Genomic DNA, 23,233 nt, shown 5'->3' on the forward strand with positions numbered 1-23,233 from the left:
TAAGCTTCAGATAAACATTAAACATATAACTAATATATACTTAACTAAATTCATTTTTATAAGGAAGGTAGCATGTTAGGAGGATAACATTAGAATTAGCACACACAAAAACCCAGGATATTTCACAAGATAAGTGAAAACTATGACCTGCTGATGGTGCTATAGAGAAGGTTAGGGGATCATCAAAGTCATTAGGCTTCATCCCCTAGAAACCATGAATATCTATGCAAAATTCCATGGCAATCCATCCAATAGTTGCTGAGACATTTAATTAAAAAATAAAAACCTCATGCTGACGCAAGATGAAAAGTCAAGAGATTATTAAAGTTAGTAGGCTTCATTATCTGGGAACCATGGATATCTGTACCAAATTTCATGGTAATCCATCCAATAGTTGTTGAGATATTTCAGTCTGGACCAAAGTGGAGCACCGACCAACAGACCAGCATTGCCATCTCATCAGATTTTGATGGCATATAATGTTATGATGCAATGTCACTGGGACATCAACTTACTTAAACATTATTATGCAGATTCAGTAAATGTTTGGATGCATTAACAAAGTCGTACAAAACAGAACATTTGATAGGGGCCTATATCTGTCTGACTGTTACTGACAGTAAGTTAGGTGTCATCTACACAAGATTCTATGGCAAAAAAGCCATCTTAATATTATACACAAGTCATGGATGTATTATAAGAGCTTTTATTATACATCCATGATACAAGCGGCAGTTTTAGGTCTGAAAAGTGAAGCCAATGCGGAAGTGCCTTAAACCTGCATTCTCTCTAATGGCCAGCAGGGGGAGACTCCAGTGGCTCCAAAAAGAAGTCTGATTGTATAGAGGTCTATGAGAAAATGACCCTACTTCTCACTTGATTTATTACCTCAGTAAACACTTTCCTAATGAGTTTATGGCCTCAATCGCTAGTTTCAAGTCTCTTTCAATACAGAATGATGTTTCTTTGGTAATTTATGGTCCCATTTAATTTAAATTTGAGGATAAAGCAGGATATGATTTAGGGCGTGGCTACATTGTGATTGACAAGTCGCTACCACGGCGACAACGTTGGTTAGGTAACGTAAACATGGCGGAACCAATGGAAAAGTATAAATACAGGTGAGCCGTAGCCGGCGCTGTTTCGGTGTGTTTTCAGTTCATGGAATTTAACTGCAAAATCTTGGTCGCCTAAAAAAGTCTTGTTCGGAGTTTGGTTGTACTAAAAGACCGTCCAAGAAGTTGGATGTTCAATTTTTCAGGTAAGTTTATCTTAATTGTTTTAAACCCGTTTTTCGCTAGCGAAAATTAGCATTAGCGTTAGCGTTAGCATTAGCATTAACACAGTTCACCACAGACTGCAAATGCAAATGCACCGTGCGAACCAAGCTAGCAGCTACCGGTTACGGTCAGCTCCACCCTCTCTTCCAAATATGGTCACGTCTCATCACTACTGGCTCCAAAAATCCGAGATGGCGACGGTCAAATTGCCAAATTCGAGGCTTCAGCAAACCAATGGGTTACAGAACGGCGTCTCCGACCATTAATTTCTACAGTCCACGATTAACGTTATTTAAGGTAAGTTCACAGCTACGCCTGAACTAGCCTACTGTTACAGGCCTAATTGTTTTTTGTTGTGTTGGATAAATTCTTACAATCACAATTACTGTACATCCACATCTATCTGTAATATTACATTTGAGTAGAAGTTTTTGAATAATAGAAATATTTATTATGATTATTGTGTGTTAAGTTTTTGTTATTTATTATTTATTATTATGAATAATAACTGAAGCTTTAATGATTTAAAATGTCGCCTTTGACATCTAAAATCACTACAAATCTTTTGTGCTGTCATTATTTCCCTTAATATTTTCATCGTATCAAGCCCTGATTTGTTAAATTAGTCATAACATATGGTATGCAATAAAATATACATCTCTGCTGTTTAACTTGAATTTTAAATTGTAATCTTTTGGTTATGTTTATATAATAAAATAATATGCTGAAATTTAGTTTTTCTATCATCAATAATGCACCAGGCGTCTCACATCTGAGAACCATCACATTCAACTGGTGTTGCTGGCCACATGTCAAATGATCATGTAATTTATTTCCTGCAGAAGATACTACGGTCGATCATCCAGCAAAGGAGAATTCTCTCATTTCTTCAGCTGCAAGGAAGGTGCAAAACATGACCACATGCACAGCAGCCCCAGAGGAGAGAGCAGCACGACACCAATGCAAGTGAGGGAGACGAGTTGCTTTGTCCATCTGGATGTGGTTATAGTGCTAGCTGTTTTTTGATGATATGGGTACATGCTATCATACAGTAGGTTATTCATGGTTGCAGTTACGGGCCGGGGCTCTTCCATGAAGATTTGTGGCTTCCAGTTGTTTGTGTGAATGCTGCTAAAGATGGAAGAAAATGGGTGGTAGGTAGGAAATGTATTTGGTCCAAACACAGTTGAATCACCATGGAGATTGTCACAGGACACACACACCAGACCATTGTCATATTTCATGGTGGGGGGGATCTTCCAAATAACATCCATTCATAAAACACACCAGCTACTCTGCCTAGGGGGTAAAGCAAGAAAAGTTTCAGTTTACCGTGCAGTATAATGCAAACCACATCTGAATCAAGAGTATTTATTAAAACAAAGTATATTTATAGCTTATTAAGACATTAGCACAACTTTTTGATACTAATAATTATAGTGTTGTTACACTATAATGCATGTATACAGAAAATAAAACTATGTATATAGTGTTGTTAATATAATATTCACAACAAAACCAAAACCAAAATACATAAGCACAAACACTTTTAATCATGTATACAATGTATGTAAAGAGGAATTACATGACAGCATTTCATATATTATGCATGCTTTTACATGCCGGTACAAATAGAAAACATTTCAAAATGTCGGTAAATTTATAACTATAATGAAGCTAACTAATGAATTCTGGAGGGAGTATACAGTATTTTACCCCAGATATAATATTTTGCAATATGAACTAATTCCAAGAAACATTATCCATGAAGGAATTTACAGATTTTTTAAATACTGTACATTCATTTCAGAATTCATTGCAGTTACTTTATAAAGGTGTCTACACTTTGAAACAGCTTTTTAGGGTATATTATTAATTGTAAATGACATTTTGAGTCTACATCTACAGTATGTGTGCATGTATATACAGTGCTCTATGTCAAGTTAATGTCCTTTAATGAGCATACACAAATGAGAATATTTTGATTTTTTCTCTATGATTGTGTTAAAAGAACTGATTATGTGGCATGAGACTTGATGGTTTTATTTTCCCCCTCATAGAAGTAGGTTAATCCCAGTAAATAGTGACTGAAACTATGATTAATGTTCACACCTGATTAGTGCAGCTTGAATATTGAAGTGGCTAATTTATTGTCTGCGGTATTTAGACATCTAATTAGCATATAGTTATCTGAAAATTATTGGGCAATTATCAGATTTGAGCAGCACATTGTTCACTAACCGAGCAACAATGAAGACATTTCATTATAAAAATGAAATTGAGATGAGAGCCAAACAGGAAGACATGAGCAGAGAGACACGTGAAGGAAACACTTGACTATGCTATGAAAGAATGGATTTCTGCATGCGTCAATGTGTGGGTGTATGTATGTGCGTCAAGGGGTAAGGGAGGAGGCTGGACTGATTGTTGAAATACACACCTGAGCAAATCATGTGCTAGCTATAAAAAGTTATTTGTGGAGAATAACATCCAGATAGGGCGTTTGTACTGTCTGTCCCCGAACTATCTGGGAGCATAACAAGCAGGAGTGAAGGAGAGTACGTTGCCTACGATATCAGTTAATCCTCGTGCAGAGATACCGAGCTACAGCCTGCCTTTACCTCATATCCTGTCCTCTGTGAAACCATCCCTCACCCCCCTTGTCTATCTGATGGCCCCTTCTCCCTGTCCCAGTGCTCTCTAGTGCTACGGCAGCTCTCCAGTCGTCAAGGACGGCAGCTTTATCTTTATTTAGGGTTCCCATGGACAGACACAGCATCCACTTGAGATATGGCAAAGAGCCTGAGCATCAGAGTACTGCTGCTCTTATAACAGTGGAATATAAATGCTATAGCAGCTGGACTGTGCTGTGTGTGTGTGTGTGTGTGTGTGTGTGTGTGTGTGTGTGTCATTGTCTGACCACTGACAAATTTGACAGGCCTTAAATATTTTAGTTAGCTTCACATTTTTTTGGTGTTTTTTTTGTATAAAACTGACTGACCAGGTGTCTTCAGCCCATTTCAGTGTCATGTGGAAATGCGATTCCAAACAGGAATTGTTATGAAAACTTTCCCTGTTCATACATTCAAAATATGGTCTAAAGTTTTCACATGCGGCTGCCAAACAGAAACCCTTTTCCTACGAGAGTAAACCCTAATTTTTTCATGATTGCTCATAGCATTAGCACCTTTAGATTTGATTTCCTGACATGACAACATAGCTTAAGAAATCCAACTCTTACAACATGGATATCAGCTTGTCTTTGAATGCATCACCAAGCAAAATCTTCAAAACAGTACCTGCTTGCAACTGCATTACTTCATTAATAACATTTCAGGGTAAGAAAAAAAAAAAACAAAACCCATCAGCAACACATTTGTTGAAGCAAATGGGGAATCCAAATAAACAACCATTTGGTATCGTTTTAAATATTGCAAGCAGTCGTGTAAAACAAACTTGACTAGTATAAAACATGGTGTGAAAAGTAGCTATCTCAGACGTACAGCTTTGCAAGACATCACAACTTGTGTTGTCTCTCTAGATGCATGTACAATATATTTGTTTTTTTCCATACTTATCTTCCTTTATCTGAATTCGTTATCAAAACAATTATCTTCTTACAGACATGTGTATGTTGTGTCTGTCCCATTCTTTCCCAAGCAGCCGTCCCCGCAGTCTGGCTCTCCTCTCCCCTCTGTATGCTCTGATGATAAGATTGCTGCCCTTTCTCAGGCTATCGCTTATGAGGCAAAAGGCCACTTGAGGAATGACAGGGCCAACATGACTGACATTAGCCGCTCAGCGATTTCATCCTCCTGTGTAGAAAACTGCTGACAACTCATTACGGTTAAAAAATCTTTAACGGGACTTTCTTTGTTTTTTTGTTTTTTTTTTAATAAAGGTCATACAGTGCTGCTCTCTCAGACTGGGTGGAGCTGAGATGTTGTTAGGTCAACTGTTGGTTAGCTTGGTTTATTGTCATATTGTAATTACAGTACTGTGGCTTTGTTTTGGAAACAGGCAGCTCATGAAGAACAACCTGCCATGCAGACGCTTAAGGGGAACCTTAAATTAGCTTGATCACAAGGGAAGGACTGTAGTGAGTCTCTAGGACTTTCTCGGGGCCAGAAACCTCCTAATTAGAAATAGAAATGTCTGTTGGGGCTGCGTTGGCTGCAAGCCACTTACAGTAAAGTGAATAGGAACCAGATTGGGAAAATGATCACACCGATCTAATGAAGTAAAAATTCAGAAATGGCACTTAAAATTAAGATGCAAGCCAAACTGTGTTCTGTCCATTAAAACCTGCTCTCTGTTAAAAACTGTCTGGTGTGTTTGAATTATTTATGATCATCATGAACCTCCTGATCTCCAGCAAACTCTTAACCTGGCTGAGCTGACTACACGTGCACAGCTTGACATGCGCACCACTTGTATAACTGTCTGTCTCCCCCACATTATCATTTGTAATCATAACTTTTAGATACTTAAAAGGTTGAAATGCCAAGAAAACAATTAATCAGCACTACAGTAATGATTATTTTAATATGCCAGCAACTTCCTGTGGGTTTGAATGTGTCAGGGACAATTTAAGGTTGTTTGAGATTTACGGATGCATGACATAAATATTCTGCTCTGTCACTCTAATCCTCTATTTAAAATTTCAAGTACCCAATTCCGTGCTTTCTTATTAAACAGGAAAAAATCATGCCCGCCTGAAACCACCGGCTGCCAATCGCAATGTAAAGAAAATCTTTCATTGCCAGAGAGCTGTGTCTCTGCTATGATCTGTTACTGCTGACAAGCTGTAAATCTGGATGCACCCTCTGAGAAAGGAAAGAGGCTTTTCAGCGGGGACTATTATATCTAAAGAAAGCTGCAAGACAGCGTTTCCGCTGCTTGCCTTTGCGCCATGGAAGTGAAATACAGTCGGCACGCAAAAGGCCCCTTTTTTTCCCAGTTTTGCACCTCTTTTTCTCTTTTATTAGCCCTCAGCATCTTCCCACACTCTCACTGTTTTGTGTCACTGTGACCGCAAACCCTGAAAAGAGAGGTTGCTGGCACGAGTCTAGTCAAAAAAATGCATGAATTGTTGCAATTACACATTTCCCAATTAAAATTCTCAGAGTAAGTTCTTTTCCTGATCCATACAATTGATTCACAATCACAGCAAGAACGCCCACATTAAATGAAAGGATTTGTTTGTGTGAATGACTGAGAGTAAAGGAAAGACTGCTGTGTGTTGTGCCTTGAAGGGGTAAATATGTTGGCATGGAGCCACAGCCCATTGGATTAGGACTCAGAGAGGGTTATTTTTGGGGATGTTCAGGTGCCTGGGGCCCAGTCCGAAAGCCCTTATAAAGAGGTCCTCTCTGGGTGGGTGGAAAGTGGGTTATCAGCTTCACTGTCGCTCTTCGATGGGGCCAACTCGTTTGCATCTAGTCAACACCTTCCGCCCCTTCCTGGCACAAATCCGACCCCAGCTCCCTAAATCGACCCTTGGCTTACTGAGCATTTTGAACACATCTCTTTCTACCACATTTTATCTTATACTAAGCCACTTCAGTTCAATTTCATATTAAATACAATTCTTTTATTTCTGTTTTGTCTTCTTATTTTTCATCCGCAGTACACTTTCTTTTAATCCTTTCCATCCCCTGTCTATCCCTCTTTGCCATCTGCTTTACATTATTGATGAACAGCAAGAGCAGAGGTGGAGTTTGCTTTGACCAAATCATGACAATGCTTAGCGGTTAATGGGATTTCAATGTAAAACTGAACCAAAATCGTTGTACTTATTTAAATATGTGCACTTAGTATAAGTGTGACTGTACAGTGTAAAACTAATAGTGGACAACAGCAGTCAGGGTTTGTATTAAAAAAATGTTATTACCACATCTTTCCGTTCTTCTTCTTTTTTTCTACCCTTCTCTCCTTTCCTTGTCTAAGGAATGTTTTCCCAGACTCTCTTTTCACCCTCCGCGAGCACTCTGTCTCTCTGTGGCTACACACTTCATTTGTCTTCCCCGGGATCAGAGAAACACTGAAAATCAAAATAATCACTGGACATTGAAGTAGGAGAACTCTTAAGGCAAACCCCAGATAACAAGATGACAAAGCTTGTTAAGACAGATCTTTCGAGAGGCTGGCCGCTCCAAAATATTATCTCTTTTTAGTCATATTCGACCAGTATATCAGGATGCTTTAAAAACATTTAAGCACATTTGATTATTAATAACTTATGTTTAATATTATAAGGTGTTGGAAAGTTTGAATTATGTACAGCATTTTCATTTCATCCACAGTGATGAACACTAATTTAACACATTAATATAATAAAAAGTTGAGTAAAATCATGAGGATCTCCATTTCTCTAATATTACATATTATTATCAATTAGTCAACTATAACTAAATGGTGATACAGAAGGAGTTTCTTTAACCTGTTAAGTGACACTGTCCCACCTGTGGGACATTTAATCCTTGGTGGCATCATTTTCAGGATCACTTATACCCATTTTGACTTTTTGGTTGTAAAATGTAAAGATTTACCTTTTTAAATGAGACCAGTGTTATGGCTTTAATCCAATGGGTTGAAGAACAGTAACATTATTTTGGGTACTATATATTTTCGTCTGTGTACAAATTGAGCCTATTAAGAGGTTAAATACATTAAAATGTATAACCCTGTATATACAAATAGCTTTAATCAGCTTGCTTCCCCCAGTTGATAAAAGCTTTTAAAGCATAACTGTGGCTACATAATCCAATGTTATCTTTTCATAACATTGAAAAAACTATTGAAATGCTTTGCTTTTAATTTTAGCATTTCTTGAAGCCATTTCTCTAATAAAGAAAATGTTTTTATAGTGTCCGCCTGAAGAAAAACCTTTTGACACATGCTCATTTACTGCTGCATTCTGCTTAGTAACCAAAAGATGGAGCTATAGCCATTGTCCAAGGTCAGACAGAGAAAGCTGAAAGCCGGTGAGATTTTCTGGGCCTCCCAGCAAGGTTTGGGTTTTGGATGTTTGTGAGCGGGTTTGAAATGATTTTAGTACCGGGGCCGACAAACTGGCCAATGTGGAAAAGTTTGAATTAAGAGCCATTTATCAGGGATCACTCAAAGATAACAATACGCAGCATCTTTAGAAAATGGCCATTAACTTTCAGTAACATTGTGTATGGTTGAGTGATTGAAGGAGTCCCTTGAAGCCTAATGTATATATACAGCCAGGTGCAAAGCTAACAGGTTATGTACTTTACATCTGGTGTGTTAAGTAATATAGATGTGAAAGACAAAATGACCTAAAATTACAGTTACAGTGACTGGCGAGGGGGGAGGAGGAGTGCTGTAACCTTTTCCATAAGGAGAATTGGGGGTTGTGATTGGTTGAAGACCATTTTCCCTTCTCTCTCCCCCTCCTACTTCCTCCCCCTCCCCCTCACACCAGACCCTGGATGGCACGCAAGGCCCTGACCACCACCGCAGCATGGCGCCGAGGGGGTACAGAGTCTGTGTTTGTGTGTGCATGTGTGTGTATGGTGCATGCGTCAGCCGGTTTGGAGGGCCAAGACCCCGGATATGTTGTGGAAGTGTGCAGTGGACAGGGGCCAGACAGGACGTGACCTTCGGGAGGAAGCTCGGCCAGCCCAATAGGCCAAGTGGCTATCAATCAACACCTTTTGTCCCGCCCTAACCAACCACCTCAAACACACAGGAGGATTAGGCACCACGGCCGCCTCGTTTTATTCATCTTTTATAGAAATTACTAAATTGTAATCAGGTCGCTCAATGTCAAGACTCCAACAAACTCCATTCCAACTCCATTCCTTAATAACAAAAGAAAAAATAAACAATTCACAGAATAAAAAACTATTTATTCGTTAATAGAAACCAGAAAAAGAAAAGTTATTTTTAGAAGTTGGATGAAAATATTTAATTTGTACCAGTTTGGTGCAGTACATGAGTATATCTGGATTTTTGTGTTGAATCTAGTAAGATCTATGGATCCATCAGAAATCATCTTTACTACTTAATTGCAGAATGTGACCCAGATTTGTGTCAGCCACCTGTAACTGATGGACATGATTATTTATTAGTCTGTTTAACTCCACTGTAATTTAGCAGGGACACTTTCATTACTCCCTATTCATGGTAACAGCAGATCAAAGCTGTGGGCTGATTTTACTCCCCTGCAGGCTGTCCAGGGTCTAACCTGCACTTCGGACAAATGACCAACAGGTCAGGAACTTAGTTCCGCTGAGGGTAGAGGCCAAGAGCCTGGGACTGACCTCATACTGATGCCACTGTGCTATGAACTATTTATTAACTACATTGTGTCATGGTCACTATTAGTATCCAATGCTTCAATAAATGATATCTTTGTTAATGTTGACGATAAAGGAGTCAAAATGAAACCTGTGCTGCAAAATGTTGCCACAGATTTGTCAGATTTTCCTCAGCAATTGTGATTACAACAAACATCTGGAGGTAATGGAAAGTTCACTTCAAGTCTAATTTGCACAAGTGTTGCTGTGTGCTGTGGAGGAGAATAATCCTATCTTAAAAAATGACTAATTGTAACTAACTTCCTCATTCATAATTACACTTTTAGTGGTCGGATGATGGTTTTATTTTATTCCTGGTCTCCAATACCCATCAAATCAACTGTGTCTCAAAACAGAGAAATCAGCTGCTATTATAAACTATGGGGAAATTGTTGTCACATATTTGGCCTTTTTTGCATAATAGAATATCAAAGAAATTGAACTGGCCCAACAAGCTAAAGATATTAATAGACATATGAATGTCTTAGTGTTGTCCGTGTCTGGGAAAAAGGGCTAAAGGTGCTAATTAACAGAGCTGTCAGTGGTTCCTTGAAGTGAAGTGAACTTGCCGATAAGCAGAGTGGCTGGTAGAGGGAAACTGACGGAGGCCCCCAAGCCATCTGGACCTTGTTCTCCTAAAGAGCGAGGCCGTGGCACAAAATAAGGTATTGACAGTGAAGTCTGAGGAAGAATATACAAGGAAAATATAACTTGATTGTGTGTTTAAAAGGTATAAATGTGACAGGTGTGGGAGGTGAACAGTTAATAATGCTTGTTATAACAAAGCTTGGAGATTGGTGTAGCATTTATAGTTTCAGGTCTTTGCATATATGTGTTGATTCATTATAAAAACGCTTGCTGACTGAAATAACATCTGTTTTTGGTGTTAGTCTTTACAAGGAACAATGTCAGACTTTTATTCATTTCATTTTCTGAATCCATATATGCCACAACATTTTAAAATTATAATTTATTAAAAAAGTACATTTGTTTCAGAATGAATTTAGTATCCAAAATGAATGTGTTTAAAATCAAATAATAATGTGAAATTGTGAATTCAGGCTTCAAATCAATTTTATTACATGAGGAAATTAATTTTATTGATAGGGGTTCAGTTAGATACATGTTGCAAAGCTCAGGTGTTCCTAGATAATTATATGAATAATGCCAAAACCCCCCCCAAACCCTCTATTAAAAAACAGGACAATGATGGATCGTCTCCTTCCTTCTCTCTCAGACATCTTCAGCAGTTCAGTTCTGCAGCGCTAAAGTGCTATCCTGTGACTCTGGAGGGCCCACGTAGCTCATCTCCTGCAGGTAATCAACCATCATTCTTTCATGAGGCTGTGAGTGTTCAGGAGAGACTCTGGATCTCCCCTGCTGCTTCTGCCAGCAATACATCCTGCTACACGTTAGGGAACATGACAACTGCACTCCCTCCCAGCTCATTGCACCTGAACACACTCCTCTATCTCATGACATGATAGGTCAAATCAGATCTCTCGCTACTACGGCTTGGTAGATCAGTCTGCTTCAAGGGAACTGAGGTAAGAGTTGTATAGATTATTGATTTCTGTCAAATTGCAACACGTACATAATCAGCTTTAGACAGAAAATAATTGTGTATTACTTAAATCTCCTTAGTATGTATGTCAGTATGATTGGTTTTATGGTTCTCCACACAAAACAAATGTGATTGTAATTTTATTGATTTAAGCTAATTGAATTGTACCTAATACTAATTTTAAGTTTTTCTCTGGCACCTCATAATTTACAACAATATAAAGGAAACTTGAACCACCAGAGGGCAATTTGACATTACTTCCCTATAATGCAGAAAAGAAAATCAGTATTTTCCCAATTTTATCAATTCACCCACAATTTGACATTTGTTATTATTTGTGATTACAGCCCTAAAGAAGCTGCTTTTTCCTCAAACCATCTTAGCAGAATAATATTGGGAGACTCAGGATGTTAGCATTAGGCAGCTCACAAGCCACTTCCTGCTATTTGGCTAAATGGAACGTGTGGCTGGCTCCAGTGAGGTTGCTCTTCAATCTGTGAATTGGATAGTCCAATAATGTTGATTGGCTAAAGTTCAGAGCCCCTGTGCTACTTGCTATATTAGCAACACTTCGTCAAAACGTTATCTGGCTTTTACTTCAATGAGACTTATGATGACCAAAGACAATTAAGTGTGGCACATGCAAAAATGGTAAATGGTGAAGCGGTTGAGAAATTAATTGGAATATAAAAATCTGTGATGAAAAGAATTACTAAGGTGTTCAAAAATATTTCACCATGGATATTAATAGCCTCATAACTTGTTTTGAAATGTGTATTTACATGTCTTATTAATAATCACATACCCCAAAACATGGCACACTTGATCCTCCATACAACTGCAAATGACAAAGTAACTCAACTAATATCTCTCAACTAAGTGTTTTTGTCAGATATGGCCTCCAAGAGTTGTCATCTCTGCTTCTCTGTATTGTGTCTGTCATTTTTGGTAATTTATCATAAAATAAATCTAATCCAGTGTTTAATAACTGAACATTGTTGGTGTTCAAACAGTAACAAAATATATTTAAAAGAAACTGACTTTTTTTTCTTTTTTAATTTCTGTTACTCTACAGTATAATTTCTTTACATTCGCACAAAAACAATGTAATGGTTGTGAGCATGTCGTTTCCTCCGTTAGCATGAATTAGACCCACCATTTCAACCTGTTCACATGAGGCAGGTAGCTAACGTTTATGTTTTGATGTGTAAAACAACTTTAATCAAAAACTTACTGGTGCAGTCCTGACACTGGTAGGAAAACATGGTACATTTTCCCTCTCCTAACGTGGATAACCTTTTAAAAAGTGTAGGCTTCCAATTTATCACTCACACCCTGACCACCACTGCATCCATCACTGCCCTTTCCCTGCTCTTGGGGGGGAACATATTTTTAAAAAAACTTTTTATGCATGTAACACATCTAACGGTACATGCACTTTCAAAGACTTTCACACTGAGACCCTGAGCAAATCCAAGAAGATAAACTCTTTAAGGACTGACCTGGATTAACTGATTAATGTGATCAACATAGGGGCTGGAATTAAATGCTTTAATGGCTTTATCCATTTACGTGGACTAATTCACACTGGATATGGGAAAGTACACACATCATGTGTATGTGTGATCAGAGGAGATTTAAATGATCATATTTTACTTGTATGAGTGACTACTGTATGTTGCCAGCAAACATTTCCACACACTGATAAAAATCATTGTGAAAAACTCAGGTTATATGTTAGCTTGAAGTTTGCAGCTTTACCACTAACAACCAGCATACAGTATACAACATACTGCTTAACATTTTTATTTAAATGTTTGTGTCCCAAAGCGGTGAACAGACTGACAAGTCTTTTGACATACTGCCTACTGTTTTCAGGCTTACTGCATATGAAGAGTTACCGCAGCCTCTTTTTCTTTTTCACTCACGTTATCCCTCTGTCTCAATCTTTTTTATGTATATTGTGCCTGTATGCGTGTGTCAGTGAATGTGTATGCGTGTGTGCGCACACACATCATTTGCACGCTTGTGTTCGTGAGACATGGTATTATCAGTGTGGTTCACTGGTTCAACGAAAATGGTTGAAATGATATCCAGAGCTCAGACATCAAACACCAGAGGTCAGCTGAGTTATGGTGCATCGATCGACTGCAAGAACAAAGGGAGCGATGGTTAAGGGGATGGAAATCGTGGAAGAAAGAGATAGATGAAGCAGAGAGAGGACAAGCAGCCCGGGGTCTGCAGCAAATTCTGTTTGGGGTCTGAGGCTCTGGGGTTTATGTCAGTCAGGATCTGGAGGAAAAGTTGCTCCCTTGAGAAAAAGAGTGGAGAGAAAAAGAGAGTGGGATGCAAGGGGATGTGTGGGGCACTAAGGGTCTGGATGATAGGTGACATTAACCAGGTGCCCTCCTGGCCCAGCTGTCAATCCATTGCGTTCCCTTCTGCTCCTCAACAGTATAACTCCGCAAATTCTTCAAAACAGGGTCCAAAGTCAGGTGCTGCTGTCGAGTATGCATGGCTGGTGAGTTTCCGTCTGTCTGCGTCTGTTTTTTCTAAGCCTTTACAGTTGTGTACGGGCACATGTCTGGATGGTGATGAATAACCAGGCCCTCCTTGGTTATCTTGACTTCCTTTAGAGTTTCAGTGAGAGCCAGATGTAGCTATTTATCTTAATCTTTCCTCTCATTTAGTCTAGATGTAGTTGGAGGCCATTTCACCTTTCATTACATTATCAAACATCTTGTTGTGAGAAAATAATCTGGATGTGCTGAGTATGTTGTCACCATTACATATAATAAAGCTAAAATAATAGAAATGTCATAGCTGTAAACTGAAATAATCTAGACACTGTATGACAAAAGATGTGTGACCCCGGGAGGCTTCTCCGTGTACACATAAAGGTTTAATTTCCTGTAGTCATATTAATGCTAATGCATTTTAGATGTACCTGAATAAAAAGCTTTTGAAACAAGGCTCCCTGAGTGTTGAGTCAGTGGAGATGGGACTTCTCGCACCGGTGTAAATGTCATGCAGGTTTTTTTTAAAGTGACTATACATTACATGATAAAATATTCAACACAATCCAGTTTTGACTGATCTGTGATCTTCTCTACTCTTCTGTGACTCCTTAAATATATAAAATCTGAACCTGCTTCTGTGAAACTGATGAACATTGCCTACAAACCTTACATTCAAATCTAAATTATTTCTATTAATAGATCAAAAATGGGTGCAAAATACAAAATAATGATGACAAAAAGCATTTCCACACACCTCTTTAGGAGAGAATGAAGGCAGAACAAGCCTCACTTCCTGCAAGAAGTCATTCACTTGTGTCTTTGCACCACAGACTGACAGCGGGCTCACTTTGTAAACTGTGTTTACAATTAACAGATTTTAAAAGCTGTGTCATCCTTGGTTGATGACAGACCACATGCTAAGAAGCTCCTGTCAAACTGTGGCAAGTAACACGCCTCAGATACGGAGACTGACACGCCTCATGCCAGCCGTTTCAGTGTTACAAGATGATATAAACCACCCTTTAATTAAGGAGTGGTTGACCAAACCGCTCGTCTGAGCAGTGTCATCTCTTATCCCATATGCTTTTCACTCCGTTCCTAATGGCTGGCAGGAATGGAGATGTTCAATTAGAGAACTGACCCACCGCAGAAAACAGTAACACCACAGAAAGAAAACTGTCTGGTAACAAGCACTTATATCTTCTTTGAGGCCAGCTCATGACAGGTGCTCTTGTTATGCTGCTGCACTATTCACAACATACTATTTTGGTAAAGAAAAGAATATTTACAGTTGCTGACAGAGATTAAAAACATGTCAAATCAAAATATAATGTAAATTACTTGAATGTTGATGGTGTGAGTTTATGACCACTGTTTTCTTAGTTTGTAATGTTGAGACTTTACTTAAAATTTATACCAAATTGGAACTGAGAAAAAATTATAGCCCTTTTATGATGCTGTGTTGTAAAACACTGGAGTTTGCCTTTTTGGCATGAGTCCTCTGCTTCATTCAGACCTCCTTTCAAACTGACAATTACAACAAAAGCATTTTGGACAGTGTTCTTAACACTGCTGCACTTCACAGCACATTAAATATCGAACTATGTAATGGAGAGCTTTGTAAAAAGCATCAGCGGTGTGTTCAGAGAGCAGTAATGAACCAAGCAAGTAAAGAAGAAGAAGTAGAAGAAGAGAGGACTCTGTGTGCACTGGGCATGTGCACATGGCATGCAATCCTTGCAGAGAGAGGCACATGGCTGCAGCACATGTATGTTCACAGTGTGGCTGCATTGTGCCGCTGTAATTGATAATAAACAGGTCTCATAGTGGGGATTTTATTGCTTTTCCAGTCTTGTTAATTCAAAAAGAAATGCATTGGTTCATTCCTCTCTGGTTTGACTGAGGCTTTCGTTGGCTGGCTTCATGAACATACCTTTGTTACGTGCACTGGTGGCCAGGCTGCCTTAAACGGCTGTGTCAATACCAGAGACGGAAATCAGTTGGCTGCCATGTCAGGTACAACACTAGACAGAGTGTTCGATAGGGGATGACTGTGTGCCTGAGATTGCTCATAGAATTTATTAGTAGTTTCCTTTTCCTACAGCCACTTGGTGTTGTATATTTAATGATATGATATACAGTAATAAAAATATATTTTACTGCAGTAATACCACAAGAAAAAACTTCTGAGTGCTCTGATGTATAGACAGTAAATGTTTTAATTAGAAAATTTACCTTATTTGAGATCGTGTGAAACAAACAATATTTTTCACTGAAGATTTTTATGAACTGGCCTGTTTCATGCAAATGGACAACTGAGTTTTGTTTTGTTTCAATTAAGCATGTAACAGTCCTTGTCATATACTTTGCAGCTTGAATGGTTTTACTTGCATGCATGAATAAATCTAAACAATCAAACACATTTTCACACGCTTAAGCCCAGTATAGTTAAACTTGATGATGTAGACAAAAACAGACTCTCAATCTCATATGAAACATATACAGTTGTAGCTGACCAGCAGGGGGCATTTGTTTTTTTGCAGTAGCCAACTATTTTGTGTGAAATCAACCATCCAGATTACAGCCTAACCTAGCCCTTTGTGTGGGGGATAGAGGTTGAACGGTGGTGAGTGGGGCGGCGAGAGGAGGGAGGGCTGGGAGCGAATTCTTGTCCAAACATTCTGCACGCGGATTTGTATTCATTGCACCCCTGCTGCTATTGATATCATTACGCGGGGTGAACATGCTGCGAGGAGGGGGCTGGGACTGGCAATGGGGAGGTCATGGAGCTGCAGGCCCTAACGAGAAGTGACACTGGCTCCAGGTCGGCCAAGCATCCACCGGATTTCAATGGGAGCCGCACTTTCCCAGTCAGCGCATTAGATCAAAGATCATTACCTGCTAATCAAAACACATGAACGTAAGGGGCTTCCCTTCTTCCCCTCTCTTTCGCTACTCTTTGCTGAGAAGAGGCTTTGGAGGAGACGAAAGGGAAGACAAAGAAGGAGACAGCACCAGCTACTGGACTGGATGGACCTCCATGGCCCCATGAAAATGGAAGACCTATCACTTCCTGGATTCATTCAGGCACCTTAGCTGTTCCTGCAGCCTTTACTATGCCACTGGAAAACACTAACTTTGTGATACAATACTGCTAGTGTTGATGCCAATTAATAAGATCAAGTTACAAATATCAGTGTTGTATCAGAAGCATTGCAGCCCCATTTGATAAGCTTCACGATAAAAGCGTCTAGGAAACTCTTTGACCCTCACTTTGTCAGTTCTCTCTGTCATTTACTGCACTATCAATACCTTCCACTATACTTGTGGTTGGAAATTATTTCAAGGGAGAGCTCGGGGAGCTTTGGGGGATGTGATTTTTCTCTCTAACTTTTCCCAGGCCCTGTTGTCTCATATGGTACTGCGTCACCGATGCTAGGTCACCGCATCCAGTATGGTCCAGACAGGTCTGAGCTGCTCTTTACCAAAAGACATGATCACAGGACTCTTGTCTTATCTCGATAGCGACAGAACTTTTTTGTCTCTTGCTCCTTGAAACAGTCAGCTGTAGAAAAACTCAAATATGCCTTGGATTCAAGCTGAAAACAAGGCTGATAGGCATAATAATAGGTTGAAGACAGAAAATACACATACAAGTGTCTGTCCTATGGCTAAATTACTCTCCTTTGGTGCATGAGGTTCTTCTGAGATGTTCATGATATTAATGCCGTGTTGTCCACTCAATTCAGTTCAGGGATCTCAGCAGAATTAGGGTAAGGGGGTAGCAGAAATATGTCGCCTCGGGGTAGAGGCCTGGGTCTTGAAATGTCGAACCCCCTCGGCCAACGTGGGACAGAGCGAGAATGAGGGAGTACAGAGAGGGGGAGCAGCAGCGGAGGGTATTTTGCTGCTGTACTGAAGGCTCCATGGCCCATTAATCGTTTGTTTGAGTTTCCGCCCCGGCGAGCATGTCATGTCTCCATTAGAGAGGGTTTGTTTCTTCTTCCTGTCCGCCTCTTGGCAGCAGGGGGCTCTCACACATCTCATTTGGCCGTGCACTGCTGTCTGGTGCCAGGCAGACTGTCCTGTAAACTTTGTGTGTGTGTGCACATGCGTATGCGTGTTTATGCGTGTGTGTTCAAATGTGCATGTTTTCAGGCTACTCATCTCCGAGAGGTGAACGTTAATGCTAATCGAGTTAGGAGGGTGCTGATTCCAATGTGATCTGTTGTACAAACCAAATCCCTCCTAAAGACTGTTGTCAGTTACTTAAGCCCTCTGACTACTGCAATCATGGATTACTCATAATTGGATTACTTTAGTTATTTTTGTCTTTTGTCTCCAATAACGTATAGAATAATGAGTGAAATCAACAATGTATTTCACATGAGCATCTCTAACTTGAACCTGAATTCTCAGTGCTGCTTTTTTATTAACTGCAAGCTACAAAGTAGAGAGTTAAAGAATCTTGAACATTGGAGATAAATTAATACTAAAGCTGAGATGATAAAACCATGGAGGACTGTAGGCTAATTCATTAAACTTCATGTTTTCATTAGTCTACATTGTTTATGGCTCGTGATCATCAGGGCACATCATACTGTTTTACTGAAATGCTGTTGACAGCTGAATAATAATGGATCCTTTATTCAGTAAGTGAATGTACTGTATGTATCAAATGTTTTCTTGATTGGAGTTTTGTACTAAGGGCCTAAGTTATTGGCAACAGATTGAGAAATGATGAGTCAAAACTCTGGCCCACGTGATAAATCGCTAATGATGAGCACAAGAAATTCGAAATCAATAACCTTGTGGTCTTTGAATCAAAGATTCCTGGTAAAATGCTAAGATGCAACATTCCAGTCAGTCTGCCGACTTACTTATTAGGCTCTCTGGTGTAGGAGCTGACCCACACTGCCACGGCCTATCTTGATGTTAGTTTGACCTTTGACCTGAGACTATGCTGTAGACATCAGCCTGCTGACCTGTCAAATGGGCCCCTTTATTCCCGTGACCCGCACGGAGCCTTCCCCTTTAAACAGAAATATGGTTACCAAGCCTACAGAAGCCAGCCAATTAGGAAGTAGAAAGAAATCAGAGTGGCACAATGAGCCGAGACTAATAGAGTCCTCTTTATCTGCCGCCCACCCGTCTGCCTGCCTGCCTGCCTGCCTGCCTGCCTGCCTGCTACCTTAATGCTCTAGCCGCTGCTACCAGTGTGCTGCTTGTATCTATGTAGTGCTGAAAAACTGATGATTGTGCCTAGTCCTTGTGATGGATTGTTCCTTCTTTGCATTTAAGCCATCTTTAGCAAAATAATTAAGAAACTTAATAAAATAATTGAAACACTTAATTTAACTCTGAAGACACTTTAAATGCCAATTAGCAGTATTTGTCAGCTATAAAACAGGTTGAGCAGTAATCACTTTGATATGTGAGTTTTTAAGGAATGAGACACAGCTAACAGAGCTTACATAACACCAAATCATCTGTGCCAAAATAATTTAAGATGTAAAAAAGATTGGTCTTGAAAATCATGATGCCATATACCAAACACAGAGATGAAAGCATTAGGGATTAACGAATGCTGATAATTGGTCTGCATGCTAATGTGAAGATTATTTAGTTACTTCAAAATTCCTTTTATTCAAGTATTCAATCAAGCAGGATTTGTTGAGTATTTTTTTTGTTTGTCAGTTATCCATTGTTGACAAAGGTGTTGCTGTTGTTGCACTGTAATTAGAAATTAATTAAAACTTTCTCACAGATGAAAATTCTACATTTTCTGATACAAAGGCAGTTTTGACATCTGCATCTGTAAGTCTAGGAAACGTTCCCAGTTTCTTTCCAGTAACTATACCTCCCTCAATTACTTTATATAAAAACAAACAAACAAACAAACAACCATGTAACAAGGAGCCAGAGGAACACTATGAGATATGAGAAAAATTACTGTCATGACTGCTGATGATGAGTTTACAAAGAACTTCACAGCAACACACCATATGAACTCTATCAAAACTACTCAGTTTTAGGGTATTTAATTGTTACAACACAATGAGACACCAACAATACATAAAATACAAACCACATACACACATTTAAAATTTCATTTTATTTTACTTTATCTCACTTTAACTTTATTTAGTCAGGTAATTTCATTCAGGTGGTCTGTTTTGTGAGAGACACCTGAGAACAAGGAACATTGATAATCAGACATACAACATACAGAAACAACATAACTAAGGCCAGACAGCCACAATCAATGAAGAGTTGATAAAGACAGTTATGGAGAAAACATGAGATAATGAAGTTTTTAAAATATCGAAGGGAATTTATCATATGTAGTTTGATGGCAGTTAGTGATTCATTCTGAAAGCAGTTCTGCCAAGATTAGTGGGTGCATGAAGTATATCTGAGGTTAAGTAGTTTTGCATTGTGTACTGTAGTTGGAGGATTTAAATGTGAGGTAGTTTGGAAGCTTAGACAATAGAGCTGTATAGGTGAAAAACATGAGATGATTATTTCTTCCTGTTTATACTGGCCATTAAGAGATCCCATACACTTTTAATGTAAGTGATGGCTGATAAAAGCCCTTCCTCTGTGCAGAAAAGTATTTTAAAGTTTACATGAAGATCATATGAGGCCTCAGTTGTCCAAATTAGTCAAATCAAGTCAATGTCTTTTTAAATTGCTGTATTTTTAGTGTCAAATTCCCTCTTTTTGCTACAATCCTTCAACTTTAGCTGAACAGGAAAACACTGTCTGTCGAGACACACTTTTTATTAAAAAGACTGAAGCTGTGGAAGGTACAAACTTTACTGGACTAACTTAGACTGCTGAACCCTTCAGATAAACTTGTAAATACATTTTTGCTCAAAATGAGGACTGTGGATTTTGTCCCCCATCACTTTTACATTGTAAGCACATTTGAAAGGGACTTTTTAATTGCCAGTATGAACAGGAGGAATAATTACAGCAAGCAAAAGCTGTTTCAATGTTCATTTGGGCAGCTGACTGTTGTTATAAGATAGACTTGTAAAACTGCCTATCCTTTAATGAGGAAAAAACAATCTTATATAAACAGAAATCTTTTAACCTTTAAGATTTGGGAACCCGAAGAGCCCTTTGTTAACTAAAGTTATTTTGACTGACATGATGTGACCTGTTGTTGTCTCCAGTGCTTCTCTGTCCTCCCGTCCTTACTTTTTGTATGTCACTGATTCATCCTAATGTGTGTGTGGATATACAAGGTGCACTTGTACTGCACTGCACTTGCATTTTTCATTTCCCTCCCTCCAGTCCTATTTGTTTTCAAGTCTTGCCTCTTTCTCTGTGCACTTGACCGACTCTAAGCAAGTGTTCACATCCCTAAGCAGCCGAGGGATGCGGCAGCAAACAAAGAGGACCATTGTCTCAGTTTAAAAACAAGGACAGCCGTCTCTGGAGGTGTTTCCCTGAACGATTCGCCACACATTTGAGTTTCTTGTTCAGTGTCCTTTCACCCCGCATCCCAGAGGAGAACGAAAGAGTGCCACCAAAGGCTGCAAAGTGTCCAGAGCCTTAGAAAAACTGGGGATGAAATCAATAGCTCACTAGAGTGGAACTATTGTAGACTGTGAGCTGCAATTTCTCACTTTGTCGTTCTGAAACCCAGCTAATGTTTCCCCTTGTCTCTCCCTGTGCTGGATTGATATCTGTTGCACTTCAAAGATGGAGATGGTTGGTCCTATTAACCTTTTCACTTTGTCTGTCAGTCACAAAAATAAAGTTGAAGTATATCCTGGCTCCACTGGTTTCTGTCAGAGTTTGTACATCAACTAAAAGTAGTTTTCTTACATATATTTTTTCCTTCTTAGGAGTAACAAATTTCTTAACTAGGCAGAATAGAAATATATTGAAAACACCATCATCACATTTGCTTTACTGCCTTCAGGAGGTTTAACTTTAGGGCGATGGATGTGGAAAGTATTATAAACAATGTAAAATTGATTTGATTTTCTCTCGCTGAAAATGTCTTGCAAATAGAAACATTTCATTCACTTTTTTGGTACTGTAGTATTTTTCTGTTCTTGATTCAAACACAATGTAAATTAATCATCAAAATATCAGGCAAATATAATATTATTTACCATACCAAAGTACCACTTCTAAAACACAACTTTTGGGCCTTGACATTGGCACCTTCGATATCTACTAGCTTTGAATAAAGCACAACTTTTTGTGCAACTTTCTCTCTTGTTTCTCTGAATTTTTGCAGTAAAAAAACGAGCAATCACAGCTATTATTTATATGCGGTTTGAGTGATTATAACTTCTCATTCATGCATATCAAAAAACGATACAGATAGACTACTACTTCAAAGGTCCCTGATATATTTATACATATACCATATAGACAATTCTCAGCCCTGGCTCCATACATTACACGCTCGCTCATCCTGCTGAATGTATTTCAAATGCCAGATAAGAGCATCACATTGATGAGAAGCAGGCTTGGGTATTTTTACCTCAGGATCCACTTCTGTCCATTGACCAAGATAATAAAGATGGACTCAAGCAAAGATTACCAGCAAACCATGCCAGCCCCCTTCATTTTTCACAGCACTCTCACTGAGCAGAAGGTACTTTGTTAAGTACTTGTTAAGTGTGTTATTCTTTCTACACACAAACATCACCCTGGTAATAGCACACCTACACAGCACTGAAACGTTCTGTGTGAGTGTTATTGTGTATATTTGAGCATCTTGGAGAATTTTGTATTCAGACATTGTACTAACTGTTGCCATGTTACTTAATCCTGGAGGACAGCTGGGAGAAATGCTTTAGTTTACTTTTACACAATTTGTTAACTTCGATGGGTTCTCATACAACACAATTCAATTTCAATTTCATTAAATCCTACTTATCATTTTTTTCTTTTGTTCCTGTAATTTTAACTATTTTAAATGCACTTGGATGCCAAGATTCTATGTGCTCAGAACCATGCAAGTCAAACATGTGTTGAAACGCCTGTTCAAGCTCATACTTTTAGTACTCCATGACACTTGCAATGCAAATTCAATTATTTCAGTGTTGGCAGTCTAGGTGTAAAAAAAATGTTTACTCAATATTAACATCAAGCCTAAAAATTCACCTTAAAATTAGAGTACAGAATACATTAGAGTAACAGTAAGTTGGATTTGTCTGTGGAAATTAAAAGCACATAATACTCCTAGTGAAAAATGACCTTTTTGCCGAGTTTGTAATCACAAATTATGAAATGGTTAATAATCCACAGTGGATTTCCTGCTGAATTGTTTGTGATGCCTTTGGAGAATTGTGGCCTTTTCTGATCTCTGGTCATTTATCCAAACACTGATTTGTTTATTTTCTCGTGAATTACTGAATTACATAGCCATAGAAAAATGTTTGCCTTGCAGTGTTTAAGTGAGACTTACAAGAGTCATGTTCATGACTGCTGAATTGTCCATTTGTACTAAAAGTCTCAACCTGTGATTGTTGTTTTCTGCCACTTTTACCCACCGAATATGGTAAAGAA

The sequence above is a fragment of the Thunnus maccoyii genome, chromosome 19 (assembly GCF_910596095.1).
Source record: "Thunnus maccoyii chromosome 19, fThuMac1.1, whole genome shotgun sequence".
In the NCBI taxonomy this organism is placed as follows: domain Eukaryota; kingdom Metazoa; phylum Chordata; class Actinopteri; order Scombriformes; family Scombridae; genus Thunnus; species Thunnus maccoyii.